The sequence below is a fragment of the Dermacentor variabilis genome, chromosome 2, assembly GCF_050947875.1.
Source record: "Dermacentor variabilis isolate Ectoservices chromosome 2, ASM5094787v1, whole genome shotgun sequence".
Classification (NCBI taxonomy): domain Eukaryota; kingdom Metazoa; phylum Arthropoda; class Arachnida; order Ixodida; family Ixodidae; genus Dermacentor; species Dermacentor variabilis.
Window position 1 is genome coordinate 55,763,464 of NC_134569.1, and position 25,454 is coordinate 55,788,917.

Here is a 25,454-nt window from a genome sequence, read left to right on the forward strand (position 1 = left end):
GGGCGGATATCGGTAAATGCCTGCCCGTGGCCTCATGAAGGCCCATGGTCAGAATAAAACAAACTTTTTTTAAAGGCAACATATTTTACTGTTTGGTAGATTATACAACCGGAAACACATTGTAGCGCAGATGGCCGCGAAGCGTATTCGTGAAACGTGTGATCTGCCGTTACGCTGTGCATCTCGTAGGCCCTGACATGGCGCTTATACGATATCTGTCTACATACATTTATACCCACGTTTACATTTTATTACATACGTTATATCTACATTTATACCTACATGTGTCTCGTCCTTGCTTTTACCTTTCCCGATGGACATGGACGCAGCACGTAAGCGATGAACCGATTGAGTTCTGCGGGAATCCGCAAATTGAAGATCGACACATGGAATGCACACTTGACATGCACACTTGACAAGCCGCGCGGTTTCCTCGGACAGCAAGCTTCGTGGCAGAGGAAAAAAGTTGTCCTGTTCCAGAGATTGGAAAAGGAACCACAGCTTTTCCAGAGCAGTCGCTCGATCGGGTGAACTAACCGGGGGACAAAATTATTTGACCACTCGAAAGAGTGGAAAATTGACTAACCACGCGGAACCCATATATACATTCTTTTTAACCTCATGCATGTCACAATGACGTCAGCTTCCACGTTCAGGGAGCATTACTGTGTCAAATCTACGACATGAGCGTGTCTAAACATGATAGTAAGCATAAAACGTAAGCATGAGATGGTGTATGTAGCCTAAACGATGTCTTACGTCCGTAAAACGTACACATCGTTTACGTAAACATCGTTTACGTACACATCGTACAAACGTAAACGTAAGCTTAAGCACGGGCCACTTAGGAACGTTAGTGAACCGCTCGGGAGGAGTGGCTTCTCCGCCCAAAACGCCGACTCTGCCAGGCGTCGCCATGGGCGAACGAGCCTGAGACTTCTTTGGAGACGCGCCCACGCGATGACATTTCTCCGAGGAAGCTGCTGAGGTGAAACACCGCGAGAGAGCGCGGATCGATAAGAAGCGTCCAAGGCGCCCTCCCGAGGGCACAGAGCTCCAGCAAGTGACTGAGGGGGGGGGGGGGGCGGGATGAGTTGAGGAGGGCCATCTGAGCGCTGCAGAGGGCGCCGTACTGGAGAGAGGCCAGCGGCTCACTGCAGAAAAACGTAAGAAAGAATCCCGTCTCCTATAAACGTACATCATTTGCACAGTGAGGACAACCCTGTGAGATGAGGGCTCTTCGCGCTCGCGTTGTTAGAAGGCGCAAAATGCGGCACAGGTCTAGGGTCGCGGGCAGCTATAGGATTGCAGGTAGATGACGTGGCGTTCCCCCTTTCGCAAAAAATACGACACATCTTGCCTTGCAGGACGACCCCGTACACGAACGCAGTCAAGGGTGTGCACTGCGAGTCGCTGCGGGGGAAGAAATATATAGTAATGAACGCACTTCCTAAAAGATGAAAAAGACGATTACGAACATTAAGACGAAAGTGAGCGTCGTGTACTGACAGAAACGCAAGTCGCGAGCAGCAGGGGAAGTATAAAATGGCGACTATACGCAGCACAAAGAGAGAAGCCGCGCGCGTCTAGTTGATGAAAAGGCTGGCTGCCGCTGTGGCAGCACAGCCGGGACTGATCGAGGAAGAGAGGAGCGCGCCGCTTCCCATTGTGCGAGACGCGCGCGGGTGGCCGAGAGGAAGATGAGGAGAACAAGGAAGGCCCGCGGAGCTGGTCGAAGAAGGTAGAGGACGGGGGTCGGTCCTCGCTGTGTCCGTCGCCCGCTTCCGCAGCCACGCCCACCCGCGGTGGCGGCGGTGGCTCACGCGCATCCGCAGATGAAAGAGGATGGAGAAGAGAGCAGCAATTGGGGAGCCGCCGAAGGAGGAGATGAAGCAACCGGAGGGAGATGCTGCTGCTGCTTCCTCTCCGAGAGAAGGGCGCTCTCTGCCTGCTGCCTCTGGTGCCCGGAAAGAACGCGTTCTTGCTGCCTCCATCTTTGGCCTTCTCCCGTTCTTCGTATCCCTTCTTCCTCTTTTGTTCCCGTTTTCCCCATTTCCCAAGACGTGCCTCCCCCTTATGCGCTGCCCGAAGCTGCCACCGCCGCCGCCGCCGCCGCTGCTGCTGCTGCTGCTGCCGCTGCCAGTGCGGCTGCGTTTTCCCCGTCGGAAAGCCCACCATCTCGGCGGGTGCGCGCGGCAACGCCCACTACTTTTGTGCCAGCGACATCCTTTCTTCTATCACTTTTCCCTTTTGCGTCGCTTTTTCCCAAGCTCTTCCTAAAAATATATATACGGATATGTATAGCTCCACGGCTTCTCTCTCTTTTCCTTTTTAGCCGCGTCTCGCTTCGTTTCTATATGTACGTTAGCCGTCCTTTCCTCCGCGCTTCTCGTCTTCCCGGTCTTCACCTCCCGGTACGTGTGTAGCGGTCTTCTTACTGTTCCTTTGTCTTCGTTGGAGCTGGTTCTTTGGCGATGAGCGCTCCTACTGTGCACAGTGCTCATTTTCTTTTTTTCCTGTTGTCTTTTCTATCCTGCTATGCGCGCAGGGTGGAAGCGGTGTACGTCGTATCGCGTCTTGCTTCAGACAGACGGCTACCCCTCACCGGTCTCACGTTTCTTCTAGTTTGCCGCCATGGACGTCGTGTTCCGTGGCGTGGTCTTTTCCTTCTGTCCACCTCTGCGTCCGGTCGGTGTTTCGCTTGTTCCGTGGACTTACTGTGGACACTCTTATGCTTTGATCAAAGTGAGACAGCGTTACGACCAAAAATAATTTAAGGAGATCAACTCTAACAAGAATGCGTCACCCGTGTGTTATCAGCTGCTGTTGGCGTACACGTCCTAAGTGTGCTTCTCAATGTACAAGTTTTGCTAGTAATCCCCCTTTTAAGCAATGAGGAACAAAAGTATTGCTATGGATGTTGCTCTACCTCCACCCTTCAACATAAACATTAATCACTTGATTCTAGAGCAGTTGAGTAGAACACGATGAGTTAAGCGCAGCTTCCTGATCATTCATCAATAAATAATATCGCTGCATTTAAGTTGTAGTTATCAACATTATACATTTTGACAAATCGGAAATGGTGTGGAAGCAAGAAAATAGTTCTTCCTTGAAAAAATGCTTATTCCCGAAGCCGTTCAATAAGTGGGCTTTTCCCCATGAGAGGAGCTGATGTGGCGAAGCTAACTTTAACAGACCCGCGCTCAGAGATGTCATCGCATCGTCGTCGGAGTCGACTCCGACGAAGGCCGGTCCTCCTGCCTACACGTCAGTAAAAACATTTGCCATAATGTTCGCCTTTTCTTGCTTTTTTTGTTGTTATTCCTTCGGGTCTGGCGCGAAACCCTTCGTCTTATATATATATAAGGTCAGCATGACACCTACCAAATTAACGACTATGACATATTGACATACATGTTGCAATAGCATGTAAAGAACACGAGAAAAGTGAGCTAGACGAAGTAACTTCGTTTTAATTTGCCGGTGCAGCAAAAGTCCCACGAATAACCATGACACGTACATCGAATGCATAACATCCAGGCTTCTGTGTTAATTGCTCGACAAGTACAGGTCATAGCCGGCGGAAATGTGAAACGGATGCCGGAAAGCTTGCGGGCGATGTAAAAGCAAACCTACTAGTCTGTCGAACAATAGCCCCTTCAGTCACGAATTACGATCGACTGTCGATAAATGTGTGAAATTCACATAATTTCATGCCATGGCGCTGGAGATTACATAGAAAGCAAGTCAAGATGGGTTGAGAATGATTCTGTGCATTTTACAGAGACCCATCATAACTACATATATAGTAACTAAGTATTCATTTATTGTACAATCAGTCATGCTACGTTTATTCATTAAAAGTATTCAATCACCTGCTCGAATTGCATGCACAGGTTAATTATTGGGGTGCAAGAATTACAACAAGGGGGGAAAAAATCTTGCGCAATTACTACCGAGACGCCCCACTTCAAACGTCCCGTCAAACACGGTACTGCCTTCACTAAAGCGGTCGAGTAAAATAGGTGTACTTTAGGAAAACAGAATGTTCAATTTACTCGAAGCTTCATGTTCGTTGTCTATTCCTTGCAACAATTGCACAGTAATTGCACCGAGTACAGTTTTACCCTTTACTTAGGTTTACCGTCAACAAACGTGTACGCCGTGACTTAAAGGGATAGGATGCGTTATGGGGAACGCCGAAAGTTCGTCGACTGCTTGCTGGAGCCACATTTAGTTTTATAGAAATTCCCATAGTATAATTGCTGAACGGAGAGAACTGAACGATTGCAACAGTATTGTACGTACCTTTAGAAACGTGCGCGCACAGCAAAATCTTCGGTTGCAACACGTAACTTACGTGCAACCATAGGCAGCAAGGGCGGCGCTTTTAGCCACGTGAGCGGCTGGAGCTGGCGTAGCAACCGCGGCGCAAGGAATGACGCCGCAGGAAGAGAAGCATGATACCTATGGGAGAAAGTACAAAGCGAAAACGTTTTCTCTGGAAACTGGATTGTAATTCTGCAATGTCGCACGTATGTTTAAGTTTCGTTCCCTTATTCTTTCTTTTCTTTTCTTTTCTTTTTTTTTAAAGAGCAAGCTTGAGCACAAGCAAGCCGTCTGCGGTGTTTGTCAACGTTGTGCTTGAATTTTGTTGCTGTGGCTGCATATCGCTTAACAATATTTTCTCCATCTACGTCTCTGGTCAGGGTAACATATCCACGTTTGGATGGGACCTCGCTTCGCGTATCTATTGCATTTGGGCTCATGTAAGAGCGTAAATTTACTCCCATAGACTTCTTTTTTACAAGTTTCCCTCTAATTTAGCTCCCCGCCCACTTTCTGCGATTATTATTGTTAGGTCGACCACTGTTGCTCATTCCAAGTTTCCATCAACCTGTCAACATCCCTCTACATCAAATTCAAGCCTGTGTATTCGATCTGTACGTTTGAAACGAAGACCTCGTGCGTTCACATGTTCTCGGCGGCCTCAATGGCCTGCATTTCATTTTTTTTTTTTCGTCGGCACGTCTCATTTCACGCCTTGATGGCACGCACTGCCGGAGGTGTCACAAAAAACGGGAGCGCGTGGGTACTCTTTTATTTTTTTTCTTGTATTACTATTTATTTCTCGTCTCTGTCCCGACCGTATCAATGCGACCCTGTGCTTGACTCCTGGAAGCTTATAGCCGCCGAGCGCCCCAACCCGAACAGCTTCGGTGAGAGCACACGGATCATTGGGTTGCTCTCACGTTTCGGGGTCGGGCAACAGTTTCGCCGGCTCCTTTGACACTGCATTCATCATATTAGCGCGTCACACAGGGTGCGCGCCACTAGCGGCAGAGAACGACCTCGCGAAAAGTGTCGTGCAATTGCTTGAAAGCGACAGAGAGATTATGCGGCCCTCTCCAAAGTATAACGTCCCCCCTTCCCTTCCCTACTCTCGCACTCCACCCCACCTCTTCTTCTCTGTGAAGCGGAAGCATGACGCCCGGCCGCTTGCATGGATGGATCGTGTGACAATGAGGGCCAATTTGCTCTTTCACATATAATTTGCTGGCGCTTAATCCTCTGGCCGATGCCTTCCCTTCCCGGTAACCCCCTCCCGCTCTTCAGATTAGCCTTGACCCTCGTGTCTTGTTTGAGCTCGCATAATCCGGTCTCTTTGATCCGCTAATCGGAGGGGGATTGAGCGGTGTAAGCTCCCTGCCTTTGGAGAGCGGGCGAGACACGCGGTGTCCTTTGTCACGATTTGTATACCCAAGTTTGCATACGTGCTTGCGCGCGCCACCCGATACACGTCAACGATGGGGGCGAAAATTAATCTTAGCAAGCGATGTTTGGAGAGCCAGACAGCTTCATCGCATTGGGAAGAGTGCATGTTGATATGTTGGAGCTCTCGAGTGTCTCAGAAAGCATCAAAGCAGAGTTTTAGACTCCAATGTTATCGAGGTCTGGAGAAGAAGTCGATGATGCAGGCAGGCTGGATAGGCTGGTTCTTTACATGAACTACCCTTTGATTTATTTGTTCTCCGACTGCAAAAGAAACTGCATTTCTGGTTACCTATTGAAGCTAATTGTTACACTGAAGCACTTTTATATATGTGGTCTAGATGCAAGTATAACTTTCGTGGTGGACAGTCTTTCTTTTTTTCCCTTTTTGGATGAACTGCTTTTTTATTCCACGAGAGCAGCACTGCATACATTTGATTCTGTTGTCATCTAGCCTTCTCAGTGGACCAGCTCGGCAACCATCTTATCTGATCGAAGCTGTGACTTGAGAGAAGAGCAGATGGTGTGTGCTTAAGGAGTGTTAAAATATAAGCGATAAATATAAATATACGAGTGATAAATACTCTCGCCATCGATTCGAAAAAATCGTTTTTGTACACTCAGGGCCTAGCGTAACAGCTATTCCGTGTGAATATATTCCCAAATATTTGCCGAAGTTGATTTTGCGCTGCTCCTGCTAAGTAGTTAGTGTACTATTGATAGACTGAACGGTGAAAACCGAACGCTTTATGGTGTTTATACTTTGAATACGTATCGCCGTCTGAAGCTAAAGATATCGCACTCATCTCAGTCATTGTGCCAGCCGTCATTTACATGTCTTTGGAAGGGAGAGCGCTTACAGAGAAGCATGAATTACGCTAGCTTCGTATACAACCACTTTCAGAACTGTTGCCACTGACATCATCGCTGCGATTTGGGGTCAGCTCTGGTACGAGTATGGCCTGTATATGCTTCAGAACATGCCACAGTTTCCTCACCCGTTTTCGCTTAGTGAACAACAATGATTCTCCGTTGCCTAGTAAGAATACCAAAGGCAAGGTGCTTTTGTTTCTCATTTCCAGCGTTCCTCATCGGTCCTCTATAGCCAATACCTCGTTTTAAATATCTTAGAAAACGGTATATAACACCCGCACCATTTATTGCTGCCTTTTTTTTTCTCTCTCCATCCAAAAAGATGATGGCTAGAGGCATTCTTTTCTCCGCATACTGGTACACCACCTGCCACAGACCCTATATACGCAGCAATTTCACGCACCGAAAAGCCTTCATCGGCAATATACGACCAAGATCGATCCTCACAACATGTTTTCATATCTTCCTGCGAGTCACAACAGAACGTCCACTTCGTAAAAAGCAACAGAGACTTGGTTCTCACGCCGTACCTGCAGGCGTCTATTGTCCGAGACCAATTTCGGCGCGAGGTTACTCGGGCACTCACTCGAGAAACGGCGTCTACATTAAACGTCGCTCATCCGGATCTGGCGGCAGCGCTTGCAATTAGTATATGGCACGGATGGCAGCGCCCAAGGAGCTCATCCGTTCTCAGACATTATACACACTATACGCGCATCGCTTTGACCAATGATGACCCTGCGTGTGATATGCATTCTAAAGAAGAGCCTCACGGAACCTCTGAGCTCATTAGCGTCCCCTCTTGTTCTAATGCGCCATACATTGTGGCGTTACATTCTTATTACCGATGAATTCCTGCACGCAACGCTTCCAAGGAGATGAGACGAAGGGTGAGTAAGCTGCTGGTGACGCTCCAGCTTATGGAATTTTTGTATGTTTGCCGCTGTTGTGCCCTAATCAGCTACAATGGAATGTCGTCGATTGTAAAATTAAGGGAACGTGAGAATATGTTCGGGATACAAGCCTCTCAAAGTCGCTACTGAATGCCCTATTCTGAGTCAACTTAACTATCCATAGCTTTATATATAGCAGCTAACATAAATGTTGCTCCAGTTTTTACCATCGTCGTCTCCGTTTTCCTTCACATGACGCCCATTTTGTCACTGGAGCAGACCTTCGGTGATCAGTTCATAAATACTACCTGGGCAGCGCAGCTCCACCTTTTTATATATATGTATATATCAAATGTAGGATATAATATAGCGTTTGATCTCTGATCAATATTTACCATCATCGTCTCCGTTTTCCTTCACATGACACCCATTTTGTCATTGGAGCAGACCTTCGGTGATTATTTCTTAGGTACTACATGATCGGCCCAACTCCACCTTTTTATAGATATGTATATATCAAATATAGGAATGTAGTGTTTGATCTCTGATCAATATTTACCATCATCATTTACGTTTTCCTTCACATGACGCCCATTTGGTCATTGGAGCAGACCTTCGGTGATTATTTCTTAGATACTACCTGGTCGGCCCAACTCCACCTTTTTATATATTTGTATATATCAAATATAGGATATAATATAACGTTTGATCTCTGATCAATATTTACCATCATCGTTTACGTTTTCCTTCACATGACGCCCATTTTGTCATTGGAGCAGACCTTCGGTGATCTTTTTTACATATTACCTAGTCGGCCCAACACCATGTTTTATTCATATTCGGGGTGATCATTTTTAAGATCTACGGAATTTTTAAAGATCGTTTGTGGCAGGTAGCATAATTCTTGGCCTTGAGCTGCATCGTTCGAAGAGGCGGGCATTACCAACACGAGCAACGAAGACATATTTTACTAATTAAGGAAAATTCACTAACTTCCTAATTAATGATCTTACGGCACATATTGCAATTTAAGAGTTGTAGCCGGCGAGGTTTCAAGACTTGTCCACTTGAAATGAATTTCCAGGATGCCCCAGTTTGGAAATTTTATTTACGAAACTGTAGAACATGCATGGGCGTTCCAGTTACTTTTGTGCTTAAATGCACAAAAGAACATTTTCTTTAAAAAAGGTAAGTGGAAGAATAGCGCATTCTTACGGCAACTTTTTAGTGAAACATAAGTACTCAAGAAAGTAGATGGATAAACGGCGCCGCGGTAGCTCAATTGGTTAGAGGCTCGCACGCGTAATGAGAGGACGTGGGATTGTCTCCCACCTACGGCAAGTTGTTTTTTCATCCGCTTTCATTGCCATTAATTTATCATTTCCCCAAATCAATTAGTAAGTACAAGTAATTTCCCCTATGTTGTCCTTGGTGTCCTTGTTTGTTTGCTTCTCATGATATGATTAATAAAAATTGGGCCCCTCGGTTAACCCCCTTTCGTTTCGTTCTATATATACATGCCACATATATATATATATATATATATATATATATATATATATATATATGTGAGAGAGAGAGTGTGTGTGTGTGTAAGGTGCCCCAACTATCATGCACCATGATTTAAAAATAAGCTAATGCCACGTAGCTGGACAGAACCAAGGTAATGTTGGTTGCCGTCGCTTGTAGATACTCCGATTTTTTTTTTTTTGCATTCAGCATGATCAGTCTTAATTAATTAATCAACTTCGCACATTTCATAATTAGATGGAAAGTGTCAATTAGAATATTGTAGGGCAACATGACAAACTCCCGATGCAGCTTTCTGTTGCACAATACGTGTTACATAAAAGTAGTCACTGTAAAACTCCCGAGGCAGCTTTCTGTTCCTCAGTACGTTTTACATAGGAGTGTTTTTCCGAGCGTGAAAGAAGCCCGCGAATATACACGCAATGGCCCTCGAGCGGCCAGTCGCGCGGAGATTTTGCGTGTATTCACGGGATTCTTTCATGCTCGGAAAAACGCTTCTATGTAAAACGTACGGAGGAACAGAAAGCTGCCTCGGGAGTTTTACAGTGAAGCCGTATATTGCTAAGGCATTCCCGTCGTCCGCCTACAACCCGCGAACTAGCTCGTTGGAGCCCCTCGGCGCAACCGCGCGAACACAATCGTGCCACTGCTCACGCGTTCGCCGTCGTCGTCTCCTTCCACAGCTGGCTCCGTTGCCGCTCATTGCTTAAAGGGCATGAGCCATTCACCGGCAAGAGAAAAGCACCACCAGCCAGCCATCACATGGGAGGTTAGCGATAAATCCTCACGAATTGATTTTTTTTTTCTTGTATCACCGACCCTCTTCGGTCGGTTAGGTCAGGAGAGTGCCAGCAGTGACCACAAGAGCATTCAAATTCGCTTTGGAACATCCAGAGAAAAAATCAGGCTCTCCCACAAGAAAAATTTCTAATACTTTGCCAGACTTGGGCTATTGAAAAAATTGCCACAACAGACCACAATTGCTGCCACAACAGACTTCACGCTATATGCAGACCTCGTTGCATGGATGCAGGCTACCATTGTGAGATTTCGAGCCTGTGTGCGGGTCTCGATGGGGAATGGAAGGATAAGAGGTAAGGGTTGGTGGGATGAAGAGGTTGCAACAGCTCTAGAGGCAGAAAAACAGGCGTGCAGGCAGCACAAGCTGGCCATTGGTGAAGAGTCCGACCCACCGAAGATCCTTGACTGTTTGAACGATTACCAGGAAAAAAAAAAAGAAACAAATGGCCCAGCTCGTACAACCCAAGACGAGGAAGATCAACGAAAAGAGACAGATGAGATATTTTGGAGGTATGTTCAATTCCTTCAGCCTACAACTCGCTCACACACAAGCAAGCTGAAAGAAAAAGCCACTGCAATTGAATATGAGGGTGAGGAATGCCTGCACTTTCTAGAAAAGTTCATGACTAACAAGCTTAAATCCCACTCCTTCATACCTCTTTCTATGCCTCCTCACTTCAGCTTAGTAATGAGGAGATGGCAGAACCCATTTCGCAAGGGGAGCTGGAGAGAGCCTTGAAACGGATGGCGGGAAAATCAGCCACGGGACTGGATGGCATACCTCGCCTGCTGTTGAAGAAATGTGGCAAACAGACGCGGCAGGTAATGCAGGATACATTTAATCCAATACTACACAGTGTACCACATAGATGGCGGATATCCAGAATCAGACTTGTACTGAAGAAGGGTACAGACAAAGACCTACCCGAGAGTTACGGGCCAATGACAGCGACGTCAGCTCTGCATACAGGCTATATTTGGTCACATACTGCGATCTCGGTTGCAACACTGGGCTGAGGAGGCTAATGTTCTAGGAGAACTACGGAATAGTTTTAGGCCTGACCGATGCATGGATGACAACCTCTTCGTTGTTTACCGGCGAATAGAAATTGCTAGACTTGAAGGCAGAGAGATAGTAGTAGCCTTCCTGATATGGCTCAGGCATACGACTCCATAGAACACGAAGTACTATGGATGAAACTACAGAAACAAGCAATACCTGGGAGCATACTCCGCATACTGCAAGCTGTATATATATAAAGCCAGTATAAAAATCCAGTTGATGCGCCGGTTTCTACGCCAATGATCAATAGATTGCAATCTAGGAAACTTTACATGTGCAGTTTATTCACCTGTATTTCATCATTATCGCAAATACAACGTTGTTATATGATCATTAGTGTTTTTTAAATGAAAATAAAAGAAAGACACGTAGTCGTCTTATAATCGTGACGGCTACTTCTTTTTTCTTAGTGGGAACAACAATATAAAAAAATTATGTAAGGAAATGAAAAGAAATCACGTCATATGGTCAGAAGTCCACAGCACACAGTCCTACACACCCATGAGCATTACAATATAAAAGTAAAATGCGAGTTGCCCCACAACGAGTTTTTAAACAGTCACAAACACACACAAACGGCCGTGATGTAGACTGAGATGAGCATATAAACAGATGAGGAAATACACAGAGCTAAAATAATACACGCACAGAATACAAAAAAGAAGTATAACACGTAATATACAAGCACTAATAATTACAAATAATAGAAGCGAGGTATACTAACATCGTGTGACTAATCATCATCATCATCATCATCATCATCATCATCATCATCATCATCATCCTGATTACGCCCACTTCAGGGCAAAGGCCTCTCCCATACTTCTCCAACTACCCCGGCCATGTACTAATTGTGGCCATGTTGTCCCTGCAAACTTCTTAATCTCATCCGCCCACCTAACTTTCTGCCGCCCTCTGCTACGCTTCCCTTCCCTTGGAATCCAGACTGTAACCCTTAATGACCATCGGTTATTAGTCATCATCGGTGACTAATCAGTGCGACAGCAAGTACTTGTTAAGGATGCTTGTTTTTTTCGTAAAAATGTTCAAGTGCGTTCAATGCTTTTCGCTGTGCTATTTTCTATGGCCATGGGCCTAGCAATTTTGCGAGTGAGAAAGGCCGGTAAAGATCAATGGAACCTAGCTCTTGTTGTAGTTGCCGTCTTTGCATCGCGTATATGGGGCATTCGAGGAGTAGACGGCGAACATCCTCATCGTCGTGGCCACATGAGCGATCCGGGGAAGGACCCCGTTTTATGCGATATAGGAAATGTTTGGCGTATGCTGTCCCGAGGCGCAGTCGGTGAATTAGTGTCTCGGTACTTTTCGAAAGTTTTACATCCAGCCGGTATTTGAGCTGAGGGCCCACTTCGTAAAGAATTGATTCCTTAGTATTATCATCAAACCAGGTTGACATACGCAAGTCCTCCTTTAGTACTCTCAATATGCGTTTTGTGACTATTGGTGATAAAGGGATGAGTTGAATTTCTGCATCTTTATGGGTCGATTTTGCCAACGAGACCGCTAATTCATCGCCTGCTATACCAGCAGGCCCCGCACCCACTGTAGTATCACTTCATGTTTTCTCATTTCATGTTTTTATCATTTCATGCCCGAGTTTAACTGTTCAGCACTGCCTATGTTATTAGTGCGTGTGGTTGGCTGTCGTCATTGTTTTCAAGACATGCTCAAGCCGATAAGGAATCCGTGCAAATTACCCACTTTGTTTGTGTCTCATATGTTTTGATAAAATAAGTGGCTTGTAGAATTGCCGCTAATTCCGTTATTGTTGGAGACGACGTGCGTCCTAGTCGACTGGCGTACTCTGCGTGTAAGGATGGTATAACATAAGCTGCAGTCGCGCTTCCTTTGATTGCAGAACCGTCCCTGTTGACTTGAATAGATTGCTGGTATACTTGTCAAATTGGTGATGTAACGCTAATTGTTTCGCTGCTAATGTGGAAACGTCGCTTTTATTTTTAAGCTTTTCGATTGACGTTTCTATTTTCGGCGCCTGCAGAAGCCATGTTGGGTAGCAGAGGTCCGAGTTCCAAAAAACGGATCGTGGAAGTCGTGATTTATGCTCTTGAAACATGGCGTGTATCTGTGCACCCGGACGGTTTTCTATCATAGAGATAAATGGGTGCGCAGAATGCTGGGTAGAAATTCTGAAGAGATGTGGTGGTGGCGATCATTAGTGGTACATTATGGCAGCCATGTGGCTACTCTGAGAACGAAGATGAAAACAGTTCGGTTGTGGTAATAACTTCAGGGAGACTTGGAAGGGCGCCGTCAGCACTGACTGACACCGCTCTCACAAGATCCTGAACCTCATAAACGAAGCGCCCGTTATGATTGCATGGTGTTCTTAGAAGAAGCCTCCCACAGCTCGGATGAAGGTGCTGCTGCTTGCGCACGTCGCTTTCGAAAATTTATTAAATCACTGTTCTTTTCTCTTCGTTTCTACATTGCGACAAGATCCGCGATACAAATAAACCACACGCAAAGTACGGGGAAGGAAGTCTTAATAGCGGGCTTTGAATGCGATGTACAAAAGACAATAAAACGATGATCAATTCATTTCCGTTTTTATTTGTGGTTCCGAATTCCGGCATTTTGCCAAGCGTGAACAATGCGGATCAAATACGATTGCGGCTCGAGAACACTCCAGTTGGTCGCTCTTCCTTTCTTTTTTTGCACTATGTGAAAAAAAAGAAGAAAAGAAAGGCTTTTTATAAGATCGTTTATCATTTTTGTGGCGTCGCAAAATACATCTCCGCACGAAGATAACACAGCTCGAATTGCATGCGCCGTGTAGTCAGACGTTGTGTTTATTTTCTCATTCTTCGCCATTCAGACCACCTCCGTCTATTATTACGCTGCTCTTCTTTTTTCTTTTATATATACGCGTAGAAAAAAATCAGCAACCCCTGGTGTTATTTTCTGTGTGCTCTAGATTTGCAGCGGTATGTAAACGCCCCCACATCATGGCACGCCTTCGAAACGAAGCGACTCCCCATTGCACTGAGTCAATTCTTTCCATTCCGTTTCCACTCCTGCATTTGTTTCCTCAATGATAAAAAAAAACAATATCCGACAAGAAAAGAACTCGAGCGTGCATCAATGATGTTGCATGCCCTTCTGTTTTGTTTGGTTTTTCGTTGCAAGTGCCTACCAACAACTCTGCTCCCTATTCTCCCTTCTTTTCAGTTCCCCTCCATGCTCCTGGGTGAGACAGCAACGAAACGAAATCAGGTTCGGACTCGTTTTGCTTTCTTTCTTTTCAGGGTTTTTGAACATTTCATTTTCAAACAAAAGTAAGAAAGCCGCATCACGCTAGCGATGCTCGCGATGCGAAGTGGCCGAGGAGGATGGGAGCGCCGCAAAAAGACGGCTTTGATTTTCGGTTGTTGAGAATCTCGTCGCGTGAGTTGCCTGCTTGAAAAATGAAGTGCGCCTGGAAACTGCCGGCATTCGTTATTCCCGAGGACGGTGCCGCGCTGGAGGACTGGGATGCCCGAATAACGAAGAGGGGGTGGAGTGAGGATATGGCGTCGAAGTCGAGAGCGCACGACTTGAGAATGCGCTCGTTTTATGGCACTCGCTCCCGGCTCCCTCCTTTCCCTGCTCGCAAGTCTCCGTCGACTGCAGTTAGTTCTGGGTGTGCAACAGAGAGTTGCTGCATTCGGTGAACGCTTTGGCCTGTTCCTCATTTTAGTGTTTTTCCCCCTCAATACTTTTGTTTTTTGATACCTTCATAGAAGAGGCTGGGATAATGAAACATCAAACGCGATATAGAATCGGAGGACCCGCCATTCGTGAGGCGTACTTATTGGCGCTTTTAATCTGTACCTGCGGCCGCCGTAATTTCGAAACGCAGTGAAATATGGTGCAAGCATTAATCATTTTGTTCAGATGTTATTTCTTTGTTAGATATGCGGAATACTGGAACGAGAAGGGGAAGGAAGGGGGGAGTAGAAGGTATTATTGGAAGTTAGAAAAAGGCGGCGAAGTAATAGAACCTGAGATGCCATGTTATTAGCGTCCTGTCTTGAGAATTACCCTGTGGACCTTTATTGCGCTCCTGATTGCAACCTTGTTTCAGCCGCGATCTAATCTTGTAAGTGGCCTTCGATCTTACGGCATTTCCTAGCACCGTTGTCGGCATTATAACTCGTACAACAACCGTTCGCAGTGTTTTCTTCCTTGTCTCTCTCTCGCTCTTCGCTCAATTATTTCCCTCGTTTTTGTGCTCTTAATCATTAGTTGAATACACAAGTACTTTCAAGCATCCGAGTTCTCAAAAAAAGAAAAGATATATATATATATATATATATATATATATATATATATATATATATATATATATATATATATATATATATATATATTGCATTTTGTAAAGTTTGTTTCTGGGCTTAACTGTTGAGATTTACAGTAAAGCATGCTTGTAGAAGCTTCATTATGGAATGAATCGAACAGACAAGAAATATTTCACATCAACCTGCGGTGACACCCAGAGAGAAAGCGAGAGAGAGGGAGAGTGATGAGATGAGATGAGAAATAAAAGAGGCTAACCGCAAGACAAACAGCTGGACGCCGAAAGTGGCGCTGGAAGATCGGTAATCGTTGTCGCTAAAAGCCAGAGATTTTCGCATCAGACGACTTCGCCGCAGAAAGAAAAAATCCAAGCGGGTCAATAATAATCCGGATGACAAGTAACCAGCAGTCACTGTGCGAAATCGACGGGTATGAGAACACGAACAATGAGCACGCGACCTTGTTTAGAGGTTAATCTCCCGGTTCAGGTGCCAAGACAGCCGCTTGCATGGGTATAGCAAGAGTACCCAAACACACACACAAAGACAGAGAAAAATTCTGCGAACAACATCGTATATGTTAATTTTGAAGCTGATAACATCAACGCGCAGTATGACGCTATGCACAGTGCAAAACAAAATAATATGTAAGCGCGCACAGGGAAGCAGATTCAAGCAGTTGATTAAACCGAGGAGACACGTGAGCACTGTGTTGCGTGATCGTCGGGAAATATTTTCAGTGCGGGCATTTGGCACTCAAAAATAAGTTAATGGAGTGAGCTGTCGCCTTTTTATACTCATCTCCTGGAGTTGGGTATACACGACTGTTAAGCTTCGGTGATCATCTTTTAACCTTTTGATAGCAAAACTTTATTACTGTTATTAGATGAGTATTAGCGTAAGAGATCACTATCATACTGAGAACGGGGACTTGGGCCATCAATCTTATCTCCTTATTGCGGTGGTGGCGGCTGGAATGTTCGTTTATTTATTTGAAATAACTGTAAGAAGAGTGGCCCAAGGCCGTAGATATAAACAGATACAACAACAACGACATTAGGGTGAAAATGCGCCCTCTGAATTTATTTGTGCTCTTTGAACAGAACGCGTTACGCAGCCCCACGAGACTGACTAGCTTTGCGGTGAAGCCTACCGCGCGACGGGACGCGCGGCGGAGTCACGCGCGCTTCACACTCGCACGGTGCCTTGTCTCGTCGCCCCATCTACCGGAGCATTGAGGAAACGGCTCACGTTTCGCTTCAATGGGCGCGCCCACGATGAACTCGCATATCGCGGTTCGGTACAGAGATGCGACCTCCACTGGCTAGCAGCGTTTATATATATATATATATATATATATATATATATATATATATATACTTTGCTCTATAACAAGTTATACTTCATACTAAACTTACACTTCTGTGTTTGAGGAGTTGGACAATAGTGATTATCTCGAGCGTCTGAACGATCGGCATGTGCCGATCGTTAAGGCATTCCAAGATGGCCACATTTTCACCATTTTAGTTATTTTCTGCTCTACTAGTTGTATTGTCGTAGATGCTATTGCACCTTGTAAGGGCGTCTTGCGACCAGGCTATCAAATACTAAAACAAGCGCATAGCAAACAACAATGCGGAGGTTTGCTGAGCAAATAGATCATTTTATTATCATTGCCAGCTTAGCCTTCTTAGAAACAAGTTTAATTTGTCCCATTGTAGTTTGAAAAAAAAAAAAGCAGTGAATCAACTTCACGCAAGAAGTAAGCGTCACTGTAGCCTTTGTAGTGAAGCAACTGATACCGTTTGTTACTAATTTGTTGCCGCGGCATATTGAGAGGTTTGCCACGGAATTGCGCTAAAGTGAGACAACGTGTGTGACATGCATATAAAAAGGTCAGGAGATAGCTTTTCATAACCGACAGATGGTATCTATATGGCTCTAGGTTCTATCACGAAACTTTCATGCTGCATGATCATGACAGTACACTTGAGAGCAAGCTTTAGCTCGGGCCCAACTCCGACGCGGCCTATTCAAATGCATGTAAAACGCAGAAACGCTTTTCTGAGATAACCCCCGGACAGATTTTAATGAAATTTGTTGCAGATGAGAGAGAAAGTTAAATTCTAGTGGCTGTTGGAAGCGTAATTTCGATTTAGGGTCTGAATATCGTTAAAAGAATTTTCTAAAATTGGGAAGTTCGTGAAGTATGGAAGCACGAAGTTTACAAATTAATAGCTCTGCATCAAGAACATGTATCGCTGTTCTGTAAACGGCACCCATTAGATCACTCAAAGTAGACAAATTCGATATGTAAATTTATATCTTACGTGAATTCGTTACGTCATGTATAAGAGTTCAGCAAAAGCTGTATTTTCATATTACCATTTCTTTTGCTGATTCATGTGTAACATATAAATTTTGTCCGTGTTATATGTAATATCAGATGCAATTCATAGAATTGTAATATCATTTTTCATTGTTGAGTTACAGCACAGCAATGTAAACTCAGCAAGGTAAACAGCTCAGCGAGCTGTAAACCTCATAATCTCGTTTTCTGGAAAGTTGCGATATTTGCCAATTCTTAATAAAAAATGGACGATCTAAATCGAAAATTCGAAACTAACAGTCATTAGATTTTTAAGTTTTTCTTTTAAATACAGCAAACCTCGTCAAATTTGGCGCAGTTGTTGCCGAGATAAATGAATTATCTTTTTTACACGTATTCAGCTCGGCCGGCTGTATACAATTGCCCTGCGTCCGATTAAAGTGTGGTATACTGAGCTCCACGGCTACGTAGCAAGTATTCATCGTAATAACAAGAAGACGAGACTTACGGCACGAATACGGCTCTGTAGCAAATAGTGCATGGGGAGAATCACCGATACCGACCTTTTCACTGCTCGGATTACGCTATTATGCGGTACCTTTCCGCAGCATACCACGGAGTTAACCGACACTGCTTACAAAACAAGTCCTAACCTAGGGCTGTATTTCGCGCTCTGCCGCCTGACAAGACACTGCGCACGGATGCTCGTTTCCAAGCGCGTAGGTCGCTAAAGTTCGCCCACTCGAAACCGACAAGACACGGCTCTAAATACGTCGTATATAGTAAAGGAAAGCTGCATGGTCATGGCCGAGAGGCATGACCACGCAGCAATTCTATTTTTTTTTTCTTCGGCCCACGGGAGGGTTGTTATAGCCAAATTCTGAGCTTAACAACGTACGATGTCCCATCTTCTCGGGCATCTTAGATAAAGATATAATATAAATTCTGAGGTTTTACGTGTCAAAACCATGATCTGATTATAAGGCACGCAGTAGTGAGGGACTTCTGAGTAATTTTGGCCACCTGGGTTTCTTTAACGTGTACCTATAAAGTCCGGTTCACGGGCGTTTCTGCATTTCGACCCCATCGAAGTGCGGTCGCCATGGCCAGGATTCGATCTCGCGACCTCCTGCTTAGAAGCGTAACGCCATACAGCCACTAAGAAACCACAGTGGGTACACCTTAGGTGTCAGCGGAACGTGAACAAATAATTTTCTCAAGTATTCCCTTACTAGAAGGGAAACGGAACTGCGAAATGGCTTCATCTTCCTTCCTTCCTTCCCCCACAGGGCGAGAGCAAAACCTAAAGAAAAAACAATAATTAATCTGAGTTTTTCGCAGAAACGGGGCCTTGTACGTCTCCGCGCGCACCTCGCAGGTATATACGCGGCACGAGAGAGAACATGCACGAGTTCCGAGTATAGCGAGCAATACGCCAAGGCACAGAGCCGCGCCGAAACCCTGCAGAAAAGACGGCCTGCTCCTCACCAGGCGGCATCAGTTTTCCCGTCATTCTTGGTCCTCCCGCTTTTGTTCTCCCCTCGTGAACTGTGTGCGCGGAGGGCTGCCGAGCACCGCGTTCGCGCGCGCCCCAGAAAGCGGTTTTCTCCTGGCCCGCCGTTTGACAGCAGTTCGGTTCATTAGTCATTGTAAGGCACAACAGCGCACGGCATGGCCAGCTGCTGCATATAGGTGCACGGGGAGAGCCGGAGAGCAACCGCGCACGCACCAAGACTCGAGAAAGAAAGAGTGGACTCGAACTCTGGGCCAAACTATACGCAGGGAAGGGGAGCGAGTGAAGAAAGGACGAGAACGAAAGAAAGTAACGAGGAAGAAAAAAAAAATCGTGGTTTAACTAGAAGGCGGGTGTTTTCTGTCTTGGTGTCTTCTTCCCTTCTAAAAGGTAGGGGGAGGAAGCGGGGGGGGAACGCTGGTGGGTGTTAGAGGAGCAAAAAAGGGGGGTGCACGGTGTGTGAGGGGAGGGTGGGGGGTATTCTCGTGAGAGAGAAGCTAATTACTGCCGTTGTAGCGGCGCTTTCTGAGGCGCTGTGACCTTAGACAGCCGCGTCTTCTGTTCTTGGTTCGGTGTTCCCGCGAAGAAAAATTTGTTTTTCGCGTCGACCCGGAACCTGCTCCCAGAATGAACTAGCTCCCTCGGATCCTTTTTGGCGCGCGCGACCTTTGCAGCTTCCGCTGTTTGGCTCCTATATAGCTGGGGAGAATTGCTCATCTCGCGCCGCCCATTCTTTGTACGCGCAAGTGTGCGTGCGTGCGTGTGTGCGTGCGTTTTCTCGGTAGTAAAAGCGAAAATGCGAGCACTTGGCCTCTGACCCGGACAGCTTGTCTTCGCCTGCCCCGACTATAGACGTACGCGACTGGGGTGGTTTCATAAATCGGTATTTGTCTTTGACAGAGCTGTAGTTAACTCTTCAGTCCTAAGTAAAAAGCCTGACCGCCTTCTTTGTTTTTCATTGTTGCTCCGTTGTTTTTTTTTTTTTCGTGCACCTCATTTTCGCTGCTGATTCTTTCTTTGCGCCGCCGGAAAGATCTACGGCATTCAGTTCGCAGAAAGATTTCTTCATTGATGAAGCTAGCCGACTGCCTGTCGTGATGGCTCAGTCACTATGACACTCGGGTGCTGAGAACGAAGTGGCTGGTTCGACTACCAGCCACAGCGACCGTATATTTATGAAGGCGAAAGGCAAAAGCGCTCGTGTACTTAAATTTCTATGCGAAGATTTAATCTTAGAATCCCCGGTGATCAAATTTAATTCAGTGCCCTTCACTACGACATCGGATCATAAGTGACTGTGAACTTTTGGTATGCGTTAAGTCTCGCAATTTTCTTAAAGCTAGCCGACTTGCTTTTCTATCGGCGATTGCTAGCCCTTACAAAAAACCGTTACACAATTTTTGTTACCTTTTTGTGGGCAGCTTCTTGCCTTCAATTGACTTTCTGTTTAGTTTTTATTAGACATCACGCATGATTGTTGCAGGCTCTGGGTCATCTTGTTCTGAATCATGGTTACGGAAAAAATCAAGAACGATTCGAAAGTCAAAATGGAGGCGATACGACCGCTTGTGTATCCGCGCCTCTATTTCATTGTATCCCGTTTTTGAGCGTGACATGCTCACCAGGCTTGCTCCTGCTTTGCTGCACCGAAATTTAGCCCTTCTTATCCCTCTCGTCCCCCCCCTCTCCTCGAAAAAGAAAAGCTTCGCCATCTTTTTTGTTGAGAAAGAAGCGTTATGCAGTTTACTTCTATAACTACTCAAGAATCGATCTTAGGAATTTTCCTTCTTAGGAAAAGAAATGTCTTGCCATTACACAGACACCCGCACTCAATGGCTTCTATAACTGCATGTTACAGTGCCTCTGTAAGTTACATAAATTTACGTGTTTATTTTTGATTGATCATATATTTGTGAGCCTATTTTAACTGTTAAACTGCGATCTGTTGCCTTTATTCATGGACGTATACTGTCTAAATTTAGCAAGGGCAGTGAAAAGTACATTCTGTGCGAAAATTTTCTCTCCGCTTACTACCTGCGAGTGCATGCTTGAGTTTAAGCATGATCAACTGTTTGATTCACGGGGTTCAACGTCTCAAAGCAAGACTGGGCTATAAGATTATAGAGGATCGAGAGCTCTACATTAAAGAGACCCAAGACCACTTGGGGCTCTTACACGGGCACCTAAATCAAAAGGACCGCGAGCGTTTCTGCATTTAGCCCCTATTTAAATTTGGTCGCAGCTGCTGGCACCTTAACTCGTGACCTGGCACTTAGCGGCAGCGCGCTAAACAAAGCCATCTGCTAGGCTATCAGGATGGGTCGGGATGAAGCTTCGTAGTTTTTCGATGACAACAAGGGCATCGGCGAGGCACGGGTATGCAGTTGCTCCACATGTATATACCTTATGCATATATCGTTGGCTGCGACGCTCTTGTGAACTTGTTGATCCTTAACGAAAAACAAAAAAAAAAAAACAAAGAAGAAAAGTGAGCTAGAGAGAGAGAGAGAGAAAGCGAGCGCAAATTATGAGTGAAAGGCAGGGAGGTTAACTAAGACTGAGCACGGCTGGCTACCTTACACTGGGGAAGGGGGGGAAAGGGGGAGGGAGCTAGAAAAGGCAGCAATATGAGCAGCCTCGGTCACCCGAGCGGTTTGCTGTCTTGCTGACACGCATCGCCCTCGGGTTTATAGCCGCGCATACCAAAAGTCAGAACAGCAGAACAGGGCAAGAGGAAGTTTCTTCGCGTGTACGTGGGACGCAGGAGCGGAACGCCCACAGGAAATAGCTGTTCTCTTGCACTTCGATTATCAACCGCAGACCGCCAGCGGATACACGTATCCCCGAGTATTACTTGCAGTTCGTGTGCAGCATTCGTATACGCAGGAGAGAGACTCGCTATTTCAACGATCCTCCTGTATACGGCATATACGTACGCGGAAGTGAACTATACGCCGAACAAATGAGAGGCTGTGAGGAGAAATAACATAGAAACGTCCGAGCTGCGTATTACGGCGAGAACGCAGAGTGCGAACGGATGAAGTGGCGAAGATTGTGCGTTATGCTTCTTCGCAGCAACCTAGCCTGTGGAGTGCCGATGCTTGGCACCGTGGCTTTTGGGGGACGCGCCATAGGCGAACCTGCTTCCTTCATTTACGAACAATATGAAGGTGGAAGAAAATAAATCGGCAAGAAAGAAAGAAAAGGGGAAAGAAAGAAAAAGCAAGAAGAATGTTTTTTTTTTTTTGTTTTTTAACGCGCACCTTTGCACAGCGTTCCGGGCGTCCGCTGGATCTCTGAGTGGTGCCATTGTTGTCAGTTTCATCGCCGCGTTCGCGTGGAAGATGATAACGGTCCCGGAAATATGTAAGAGCGCGATCTATACGAAGCATGGTGCAAGAACCCGACCAGAAAGAAACCGGATACGCACTGTGGCGCTCGGTGCACATATATACGAACTGGAATTGCAGCATCCGTTGTGATCAGTGCCAGCGAGAAGTTTCGTGCGAGCTCTCGACTCTTTCCTTTTCAGAGGCTTAAGCGATGAAGGGTTCGCAGGAACCCTTCGAGTTTCCTTCGAGCGCCTTCGCTTGGCTTGGCTCGTAGCCGGGCGCGCCTTGCACCTCGCCTGCAACTCAGTGAAGGGGGTGTGCACATCACACCCCCTTAACCCCCTCCCCCCATCTCGCCCACCCCTACCTGTGCGGCTTCTGGCACGTGATTATTGTTGTTAGCTGCGACTCTTCGGGAAGAGTGGGCGGATGAGATTGTTGCAGCCCCTTTGGAGACGCTTTCAGAGACTCGCGGAAAAGAGTGCGATGCTGTCAGTGCCGGCGTCGGATCGCGCGACCGGTTTCTTCAGCGTCTTCAATGTATATATCGCACGAGTGTATATCACCAGTCAAGCGAGACGTGCAATTCCTCCGCGCGTCTTTTCATCTGGCTTTCCTTGCGAGCAATATCAGGCGATGCGCTAGATTCGAAAATAAAGGGCTTATCCGGCACTTTGTGGAACGCGCGTTTTGTGTATCGACGAGCAATAAGCATTTTCGCGCACTAATCTGCACGCTATGTAGAAGCAAAAAAAGATAGGACTGTCTTGCAAATGTCAGTAAAAAGGAAGAGACGGAGAAGCGTCGAAAGGATGGCGGGAGAATGACAAATTGTACTGGTGTAGCGACATAGTAAATAAAGGGCTTTTTATATTTTTGAGCTGTACGAAATTCTTAAATATTGCCTGCGGCAGACAGCACGTTTCTAACCCTTGATCTATATAACTCGATGAGGCACCCACTACTTCTACGAGAAATCAAAATGCTTAATCGAATAATTAGCATAGTTACGTTAATTACATTTTAATTAATTATTTTACAACACATCTGTTATTCTGCGAATTATGACCGGTGAGGTCGCAAGGCGTGTCGACCTGTACTGCACCAGTTTCGAGATATTATTTTTCATAGTGTCTGACGAAATGTTCCAGTTACTATTGTGATTCAGTACATAAAAGAACACTTTTTTTAAATAGAATAACAGGAACGCTGATCAATGATTTGCGTCGGACACTCTGAAAATTAATATCTCGACACTGGTGCTGTCCTGAGAATTCATTCCAGGTGCATCCGCCTCGCGAACACACCGGCTATAATTCGTGGACTGAAATATATGCCGAAAAGTAATTAATTAAAAAGTTAGGTAGCGTAAATATACTAAATATTCAATTAAACATTTCGATTTCTCGTAGATGTAATGGCTGCCTCATCGAGTAATTTACATCAGGAGCTAGCATTGTGCTACCTCCTACAGGTAACCTTTAAAATTTGGTGCAGCCGGACAAAATACATCCTCTATGAAGAGTAATCGGTAATGCTCAGTAAGAGGGAAAGAAAAATAGCAAGCAACCTAAAACGTGAACTCGTCTTAGAGGAAATAGGCCGAAACGCGAAGGTTATGAGCGGTCAACTTGCAGCGTAAGCCGTTCGGCTTGGTAAAAATTCTCGAGAAGAACAGAAAAAAGAAAAAAAAGAAAAAGAAGAGTGGCGATAAAACTACTTCGCAAGTCGCCGGCCAACGAGTGAGAGGGGACAGGCATACAAGACGTGAGGCACGCAACCTGAATGCAAAGGGACGCTCGGGGGCTAAAGGTCCTCCTGCATGCAGCCTCTCTCTACTACCCTTCCCCTCCTCTTTTTCCCTCCCTCAGCCGCGTCTCAACGGCGATCGACGCATGGTCGTCGACTCGGGTGAGTGACAGTTTGACTGGCGCCGGCAGCGGCCTCCCCTTCGAGACGGATCACGGCGCCACGGTCGTTTCTCGGGTTGTGTTCGCTCGCCGGCCGACTCGGAGAGAACCGATTCGCGACAGCGCGCCGATGCACGGTTGCTCACGCAAGGTGTCCGTGCTCGCCAGGGTTTATCGTCCGGACCGAGGTGGATGCACGCGCGCCCTCTGTATAGCCGGGCCGCTGTGGGGGTCGCTCGCGTATGTTCTGCACGGAATTTCAGAAGCCGTGCGCGTTACATGGACGTACGCGATGCGTGCGTGCGGGCGTTCGTGCGGGCGTGCCCCGTGCAGGTCTTTAACCGTCACCTTGCTCTATCAAGCAGCGCTGTAAAAGATATGAAATAAGGAGCAACGAAGCATTCAAGCGAGAAAGCTTATGGAACCTGTAACACTCGTGAGATATACTATTAGGACTTAGGGGAAACGGGAACAATTTAGATGAAGAAAGGACAGCGTTCTTCCTGTTCATACTTTTTCTTCTTCTATAAGGCGTCCATTTTTCTCTCTGCGGAGTCGTGGAAATGCTTGAGATGTCTAGGAATCGGTGAGCGTTGGTAATGATGAGAATACCCACTCCGGTGCCCCATTAGTGGCTATGGCGTGGCGGTGCTCAGCACGAGGTCGCGGGCTCGATTGCCGGCCGCGACGGCCGCTTTCCCATGGGGACGTATTGCAAAAAGAAAAAAAAAAGCGTATGCTGTGCTTTGGATGAATGTTAAAAACTCCATGTGGGCAAAATTGCTGCGGAGTCCTCTTCCACTATGGCATCCCTCATAACCCGTTATGGAGTTCCTGGACGTGACCCCCTTCCCACACTCCTTAAAGAAAGAAAAAAAAAAGACAGAAAGAAAGAGAAATAAACTGGGGGCGGGGGTGAATATTCGGAGTATGCTACATTTTCAACTTATCATTGTCTGTATACATTTATGTACCGCAGCTTACCATTGGTAAAATGAGACACGACTTATCGGAGGGAGTAAAATGGTCCATACCTGATAGTTTGCTTTAGAATTACATGGCAGCTCAAAGGAGCATAAAAAATGCAGAATATTAGTACGTATTTCTTCTTCTTTA

At 46.0% G+C, this 25,454-nt stretch overlaps 1 protein-coding gene across 1 annotated transcript in view; it reads left to right on the forward strand.

Annotated features, from left to right (window-relative positions):
• Positions 1-25,454, forward strand: part of LOC142571917 (transcription factor Sp9-like) — a 172,715-nt gene that overhangs the window by 70,386 nt on the left and 76,875 nt on the right. Inside the window, exon 2 of the mRNA XM_075680627.1 lies at positions 14,146-14,190. The gene's annotated coding sequence lies outside the window, so the exon portion shown is untranslated. The remainder of the gene's footprint in view (positions 1-14,145; positions 14,191-25,454) is intronic.